Source organism: Hibiscus syriacus, unplaced genomic scaffold (genome assembly GCF_006381635.1).
Source record: "Hibiscus syriacus cultivar Baekdansim isolate YM2019G1 unplaced genomic scaffold, ASM638163v2 tig00117032_pilon, whole genome shotgun sequence".
Lineage (NCBI taxonomy): Eukaryota > Viridiplantae > Streptophyta > Magnoliopsida > Malvales > Malvaceae > Hibiscus > Hibiscus syriacus.
In genome coordinates this window covers 385,252-393,970 of record NW_024063532.1, presented here as the reverse complement: position 1 = coordinate 393,970, position 8,719 = coordinate 385,252, and the positions used below count along the sequence as shown (strand labels likewise).

Genomic DNA, 8,719 nt, shown 5'->3' with positions numbered 1-8,719 from the left:
AACTCATTAAAAGATTTTGAATTTGATATTTGAGTTAAAGATACCTTGGCTCTGTGAGAGCTAATAGAGACACCACTTTTATTGGTTGTTCTTCTTCCTTGTCTCTATAGATCTCCTCAAGCTTATCCCACATTTCCTTGGAACTTGAACAAGAAGAAACTCCTTTATATACATTAGGATCAATTGCACAACACAACATGTGCATAGCCTTTGAGTTTTGTTGAGCTTCCTTCCGTTCTTGAATACTCCACTTATTTGCCTTCTTAGTAGGAGAGGAATATCTTTTCTTGATTATCATCCAAGCTTCCATGTCAAATGCTTTGATGAATATCATCATACACCTCTTCCAATGACGATAATTTGTTCCATTGAAGTGTGGAGGCACGTCAATAGGTCTGGATTCTTCCATTAAGAATGAACCGGAAGTAGACGCCATCTTTATCGATTTAACTCTTCCCGGATCGACTCAAGAGGCGATTAAACCTTCAAATGAGTTAGGCTCTGATGCTAATTATTGAGTTAATCGATTGACTGAATCGGCCAAGAGGGGGGTGAATTGGCAATAAAAATTTTGTGGAAGCTTTTGCAGAAAATTGAAAGAAATTGCACAGCGATTTAGTGGTTCGACTTATTAACCAAAGTCTACGTCCACTACCTTAGCTATCCACACTAAGGATTTTCCAACAAATTCACTAATTTTTCTTTCTTTTGAGGCCAAAGAGATAACCTTACAACTCCCTCAAGAATATACCCCAATTCTTGAAAACTCTTTTCTCAAAGAGAAATACAATTTGCAAACTTACAAGAAAACCTCACAAGGCAAATATGTTTGCACAATTCTAGAACAAAGAAAGAACACTCAAGAATAATACAATTGATCACAATAAGTTCTTGAAAGCAAAATGAATATTGAATGAAAAAATAGGCTTTAAATGCTCAAACTTGAGGTTTGATGCTTTCTCTTTGATTCTCTCTTGATTCTAATTGCTTGATGTTTCTTGTTGTTGATCAATGGCTTCTAAGCTTACTTAAATACACCTTGAATCACTTTTGAACGTTGGGGATAATTAGAGAAAATAATATAGTCGTTTTAGTGTGAAACAATTAATAAACAGTTTGGAGCGCGGAATCGGTACCCCCTATGGGGAATTGGTTCCCTAAGTGTAAAATTCAAATATTTCGACCGTTATACAAGGGGGGAATCGGTACCCCCTGGGGGGAATCGGTTCCCTCCGAGCATACTGGAATTCTCGGAGCCAAACCATTCAGGGGGGAATCGGTACCCCCAAGGGGGAGAATCGGTTCCCTCTGAGCAATCTGGAATTTTTGGCTTTGAAATGGTTCGAAATACTTGTAAAATTATTTTGAAATTGTTTTAAGATTAAAATTTAATTTACACTTTGAGTAAGGATTAAAATGATCTTAGAAAGATTTGGAGTAATGTTTTGATATTCGAATAATTCTATCGAAATACTTAGAAAATCATTGGAAAATCTTAAAATTCATTTAACTTAATTTGTTATATCAAAATATCAAATGTTTTCAACAGATTTCTTCTCTTTCGATCAATCTTAACTTGATGATCATACTGAAACTTGTTCGTGTTCGATATCTAGATAATCATACATTGACATATTAGTATCCAATTAATATACTCTCTATCATTTCTTAGACCAAAAGAAATGTCTATTTCAATTTCCCATTGAAGTGCATCGATGCATTCTACAGTGCATCGATGCATTCTTTAACATGTGCATCGATGCACTACCCATGCATCGATACACAAATTACCTTCGATGTTTTCATCTTAAAGGGATGCATCGATGCACTCCTTATGCATCGATGCACCAATTGCATTCGATGTTTCCATTTTTAAGGGTGCATCGATGCACTTCCTGTGCATCGATACACACTGAATAATTTCTGGAAATTTACCCTTGATGCATCGGTGCACATTGAATGTGCATCGATCACAGCCCAGAATTCCAATTTATGCCGAAAATCCACTCTTTCAGCTTAATTACTTCATATATCATCCCCTTTCTTATTCTTAACTAACATAATCATATTCAACTCATTTCTATTCATTAATCACCTCTTTAACATCAAATCCTATTCTCTATATGTAATTCAAGAATTACACTAAATTTTCAACATGTTCCAAATTCACTTCTATTGCTTCTAACTTCTTAATTAGACCCTTGACAAGTCAATTTAACTTTAAACTCTAGTTATGAACTCTATTTCAATATTCACTCAAGAACTCCAAATCTGTAATCTTCCCCAACTCCTTTATCTTTTGATTTTAAGATAACTTAAGTTTCCTTAAGCTTGGTTATCATCTCATAATCAAAACCCAACCTTAAAATCAACAATTAATCCATAAAAATAAACTCACCTTTGAACTTGGAGATACGGGAGGAGGAAGAAGAGAAAGAAAACTCTGGATAATTCCCTCCTTTCCCACGTGGTTCCTTTTCTTATAAAAGGAAAATAAAAATTTCTTGTCAATTGACCATTTTACCCTTTAATTCATTCAATAATTACTAAATAACTTCATCATTTTCCAATAAATCATTGAACTATTCAATTATCCTACTTTAATCACCAATTTCTGAAACTTTACAATTTGGTCACTGACCGGTATTGAGGATGTTATAGGGGTATCGATTCCCCTAAAGGAAAAATGAAATTTTGGTTCATTAAACTAGCTTAAGTTATTAACATCAATTTTAAGGTTTAAGGTTAGGCTAAGGTGAGTTTTATTTTGTACTTATGTTATTAACGAACATTGCTTACGATGAGCCAATGATGGAGTTACTATGGTAAGAAGTAACTTTTAAAAATTTATGTAATTATTATGTGTGTATTAGTATATAGAAATGGATGTATGTTCTTATATGTTATATGATTACCTTACGTGAAAATGCACATGTGACGAATATGATATGTGAACATAAGTAACTAATTGACATGAGCTAAGTGATTATATGAAAGCAAGAACATATGAAATATATGATAAGAGTATTACATTATATGAAATAAAAGAGTAATGAGTTATATGCATAGAGATATGTTTACACATACGTGTGGTATGTGACAGAAGAAAGGAACATGTGATTATAAGAGAATGATATGAATACGAAAATGTATAAATGATAATGCCCATGTTATTGATATGAGAGCTATAGGTAGTTGCATACCAAGAGTCGAGGGTTATAGTGGTCATTCGGGATAATACAGTGGTCATTTGAGACATACAGTGGTCATTCGGGACAATACATGGTCCTTCGGACAAATTTCATATGCCACTCAGTGAGACTTATACGAGCTTGGTGACAACATTAGTACACAACCTCAATGCTCACATACCTTCAGTTCTCATAGTGTACATGGGCTAATAAAGTTAAACAAATATATTAAATGTGATATGTATATGTGATTTATATGGAATAAATTACATGATTCATGTATTGGTTATATGAAAGATATATATTGTAGTTATATGAACTGTATTACATGAATTATATGTTAAGTGTATTTCTTTATGAAATGGTATGATGTGTAAATATGATAAGTATATGATAAAATGTATTAATTATAATAATAGGATAATGATAAAAAAGATAATCATATGTACATGTGGATTTGATATATAAATGTTTTATGGTTTATTATATGTTACATGCCTCACTAAGTCAACGACTTAGCGCGTGATTGTTTCATACGTAGGTTCCAAGAAGAGGAAGATTGATAAAAGTTATCAACAGTCAGTTCTCCTTTCCAAAGATCAGATCAGAAAAGAAGTTAATAGTATGTATTTTGTAATACTTATAGGTTGGCATGTAAACAAAGATTTGAATCCGATATGTTTAATCGGTTTTGTAAAATCATATGATTGAATTTTGTAATGTTTTAAATGTGTATATGTAATGGTAATTTTATATGGATGAAACCTTAGATTTTTATGAATTTATGTATTTTACGGAAGTACTGTAGCAGGGGAATCGGTTCCCCGCTGACAATCTGGAAATTTTTAGCATTTGGTACTGTAGCAGGGTATTGTTCATGGTACTGTTCATACCGTATTTTACTGTTTATAAATACGTTTTTGCCTCAAACTTTTAACAAACACAATTCACAATATATCGTTTTCTTAATATAAGTTCAAATGTTATGTTATTTTGCAAGAATAAAGGTTTTGAAATGTCAATGTGACATCTCAGTCTCGTATTTGGGTCGGATACGTTGGGGTGTTACACTACAGGCCCAAGTAATGTCATTCCATGATAATGGAGATTCAATTATTATTGTTTAAAATCATACATAATATTACATTTTGTTATGTTTTGACCACTAGTCGTTAAAAAATTAAAGGTGATGTGACATAGTATTTTTATTTTTTTAATATTGATGTGTCATATCTCATGGTGACATGTCGTTCAGTATAACTCTTTAAAGGTGAATGGTCAAACAAAATCAAACATACATTAGGTATACTTTTTTTTAAAAAATTGAATGACCAAAATATAAACTAAGTAATTGGTAGAGAACCAAAAATGTTTACCCTTAGTCTTTAGGCAATGAATTTTTTTCTTTTGATATAAGTTACGTAGTAAATTTCTTTAAAAAATCCAATAATTAAATAAGGTAATATAAAACTGGTTAATAAACTATTGCTTAAATAATTCTTGTAACTAATAAATTTTTTAATTATAATAATTATTAAATTTATTATATTATTACAAATTTATTAAAACTTATCAAACTATTATAAATTATCTTTAAATTTATTAAATTATCATTAGATTATGACATATAAGATTTAGTATTAGTTTAACAAATTTATTAATATTTTTGAAATTTAAATGATCAAACATTCTAATATAATCTATTGACTATTTATGTTTTATCCATAAAAGTACTAGTATCTAATTTAAACTATTTGCTTGAAGTTTATAAGAAAATATAAAAAACCTATATTTTAGAATCAAACGAATCCTCAATTAATACTGAATTATTTTCGTGACTCGTGATTGAAGATTGAACTCACCGATTCTTTACCCATTCTTCAACCTCGGATCAAGGGCATAGAATTTTTTAGGGGTCGAAACTTGGATCTCGGACTTGCATTCTTTAATTTTAAAGGGTTGAATCTTGATAAATTTCATAAATAGTCATCCGACTATTAATATTTATTCTTTTGATTATTAGGCTATGAAAGATACAAAAACAGTCATTTTTATTGATTTTGTCCTTCTATCATCTAAGGGAAAGACGTGGTAAATTTAAATTTGATATAATAAATTGAATCTTTAAATTTTGTATATTATTTTAATTTAGTTCTAAATTAAAAATATTTTAAACATTAGGTCAACTTTTTCCTAAACAATAAATTCAAATTATATAAAAATAAGAATTACATTAAAATTTAAAAAATTAAATCATCATTTCATGATGATAAAAGTTATATAATTAATTTCATGAAGTTACATAAAAATCCAGCATTACTAATTAAATCACGACTATTGGCAAATGGAAATTCATTTTAGTTTAATAGGGGGAGATTTGTAACTGTAAAGGCAAATTTGGTTATTTCGGGAACACCCACTTGTAGCTAGCAAAAGCTTTCTCCTCAACACAAAGCTCCTCTAAGAACACCCTCTAGGAGTTATGAAACGACATCTTCCATAAAACCTGAAGATCTCTTTTTATTTTAGTTCTTGCTTACATAACTTATGGGTTTTTATTTGTAAATTCATTTATCCAACAAAGTCCTAATCTTTCCTATTTTGTTGGTACAAAAAAAGTTTAGGTCAAGGGTGGCTCTCCCTAATCCAGAACATACCTAAGACTCAATTGAGATTTACATAGGACTTTACAGATTGTCCACCAAAGAGTGAAGGTAGTGGATTTGAACTTGGCCTTACAAGCTCAATTCTTGAATCCCAACCACTTGTGCCAACAGTTGTTGGCTCATCTTCTTTCCTATTATACATCAAAGTTTTTGTCCAAAACCAATTACTACCCAACGCCTGTTCAAACCCACGAGCATTTGGGTGCCAAAAATTGGGAACTAACCAGAATTTGATTAAACTGAAAAACCACCGAGAGGCGAAACGACGGACCAAATTCCTAATTCTAAAACGTCTAATTATTTCAAAAATAAAACGTCTACTAAATATAAACGTTAAAGATTAAGTTCAGCAAGACCTGGTACTTTCTATCTATCTTCCAAGTTGAGGAGGAAATAATTAGGCTGTATGGTATTAAAACATGTAATTTAAACAATCATAATGGGAAGGGTTTCAATTTATTGCACGAAATGCGAAACTAGATCAACTATTTAATCCCAGAAACGTATGTTGCCAGCTAAATCAAGGTTTCCATGTAAATCCCATAAACTAAATAATTGAAGACGCCAACTTGTCTTCAAACAGGGCATGAGTTCGGGGTAAAATCCAGCAATGCAAAACTAATAATCTTCCACGTGTCATTGTTTGTTTTTCTTCAGTTGTGAAAGCTTCTCATCCCAATTCTCTCCTCTCTGCTCCTCTACTCTCTTCAGCGTATCTTGGATCCCGGGCATCATTCCCCTGAGCCCGCAGAAATATATATGTCCCCTCATCCAAGAGCTGGAAAATCTCATCACTGTATTCCTCGATCTTACCGAACATACATCTTGCCTCCACTCTTGTTCTTCTGCTCTCTGCTAAGCTTCATCATATCGGAACTGAGCAGGGTAGTCCTTGAGGTATTAGCAAACTCATCATCGTAAAGGACTGTCACTGTTGGCAACCCCAAGGAAAGTCATGCAAGGCCACGGAACTTGAATGTAACATCTTCCATGAACATGCGGCGGAGGTAGCCTCTAAAGGGAGCTACACCAGTTCCAGTGGCTATCATTATGTGGTTGGCATTTGGGTTATCTTCAGGTAAAAGCATATCTTGGCAGAGGGGCCTGCCAAAATATTCTACTTGAGTTAATATATGATAATTAGTAGTTCTGATCACCAATTAACCTGTAAAATCAATAGTTCAACTGACAGCAACAAGAGAGAGAGAGAAAAAAGAAAGATTAACATGAAAAAGGCATGTGCTTAGGATGTTCCACTTTATTGAAGGATCATAACAGTGATCTGAACTTATCTCCAGGCTTGTAGTTGCATAGGAAATTGCAGCATATACCACTTTTGAAGGATCCTCCTTTCCAGTCTCAGGGTCATAATAGACAGCACGACGGACACACAAACTGGCTGTTGCCATCGAAAGAATCTCCATACCTGGTTGACACAATGGAATACAGACGAACATTGTGGGGAGAACCAGGTTTCTTTGGATTTTCACCCTAAGATACAAAAAAAAATGAATGGAATAGAGAATAAATGGAAACTTTAGACAAGAAATGAAAAAGTTCGAAGATACATGTGACTTCATTCTGTATATCTAGACTGCTAAAGTTAAAATTGAACAAAAATAGGGAATTAAAATTAGCCCTGATAAACATTGCAATCCCCATATTGAAAAGTCAAAAACCATCTGATTCCTACGCTCCAACATGATAGATCATCAGAACTTTAATGCATTCACTGAAGTTAAATATTCTACTACACCAACTATCTGAAAACAATAATAATTAAGAAAACAGCAACATATAGAGGAGACAAACTTACAGGTGGGATAACACTATAGCTCTGCCCTTCCCAGTATGGAACATTACCACCACGATCAATCACAATATGGCAAGTCTCACGAGGAGCTTTTGGACTGACAAGTCTCTCAACAGAAACAATGGTAGCAGTAAGGTTCCTTGGGCTTGAATAAATTAGTGGAGGCTCTTTTCAGTTTCCAACTCTAACAGGCGAAACTCCCCTTGGATTTGCTGGCTTGTTGCACTGACATGCATACTATGTACTGATTTCTCTTCTGTGCATTTTGTGATTTCAGTTCGAAAGATAAGTTGGAAGCCCATAACTTGTTACCAAAGCTAATAATGTTCCTCTGCAAAAAAAGCCAAGTGCTCCAGTATTAAGAACTGATTTACTTACAGGATAAAGAAAAGTAAGCCTGGAATCTAAGCAAAAAAATCCTGCAAGTCTTCTTAGTTCTTGCACAAACAATACTAACAAGAAACAGCTTCATAAGAAAATTGGTGAATGCTGTCGTATACCACGAGGAAAATCAATTACACAATGCTGCCTTTGACAAGCATACACAATTTGACAACTGCGACATTCAACAATGCATGCACACATGAAGAGCACATCTTTACAACAGACGAACACTATAACGTTAATTAAGAAAAGAAATTTTGTGCAGTCAAATGAAGCACCCTTGTCTCCATAACCCACTCCAGAGGCAAAATTATATAGAAACTCACTAGAACAATGATCGAATAAGTTTGGATCTGTTTTACTGTCAGCAAAATTCAAATATATGAGATTTTAAACTTGTTTAGTAGCAGCAGCAATTTTAAAAGAAAAGAAGAAATAAAGAGCCATATGATCGTTTTGCTCTCATTAACTTGACTTCTTAAAACAAGAAGCAAGGAAAAGAAGGGATGATCGTTTGACTTTATCATTACAATTGTTTAATTGGTTTTGACAATTAACAAGTAATATAATACAGGAAAGATGAAGCCATTCTTGTTTAGACAAATCCACTCTCGGTCTCAGAAATATATACATTTAAAATATTAATATCATATTTAGACAATTAA

The 8,719-nt window shown here is 32.8% G+C and overlaps 1 pseudogene; it reads right to left on the bottom strand.

Moving 5' to 3' along the window:
- Positions 1–6,295: 6,295 nt before the first annotated feature.
- LOC120196302 lies at positions 6,296–8,021 on the bottom strand (annotated as a pseudogene).
- Between the last annotated feature and the right edge of the window lie 698 nt (positions 8,022–8,719).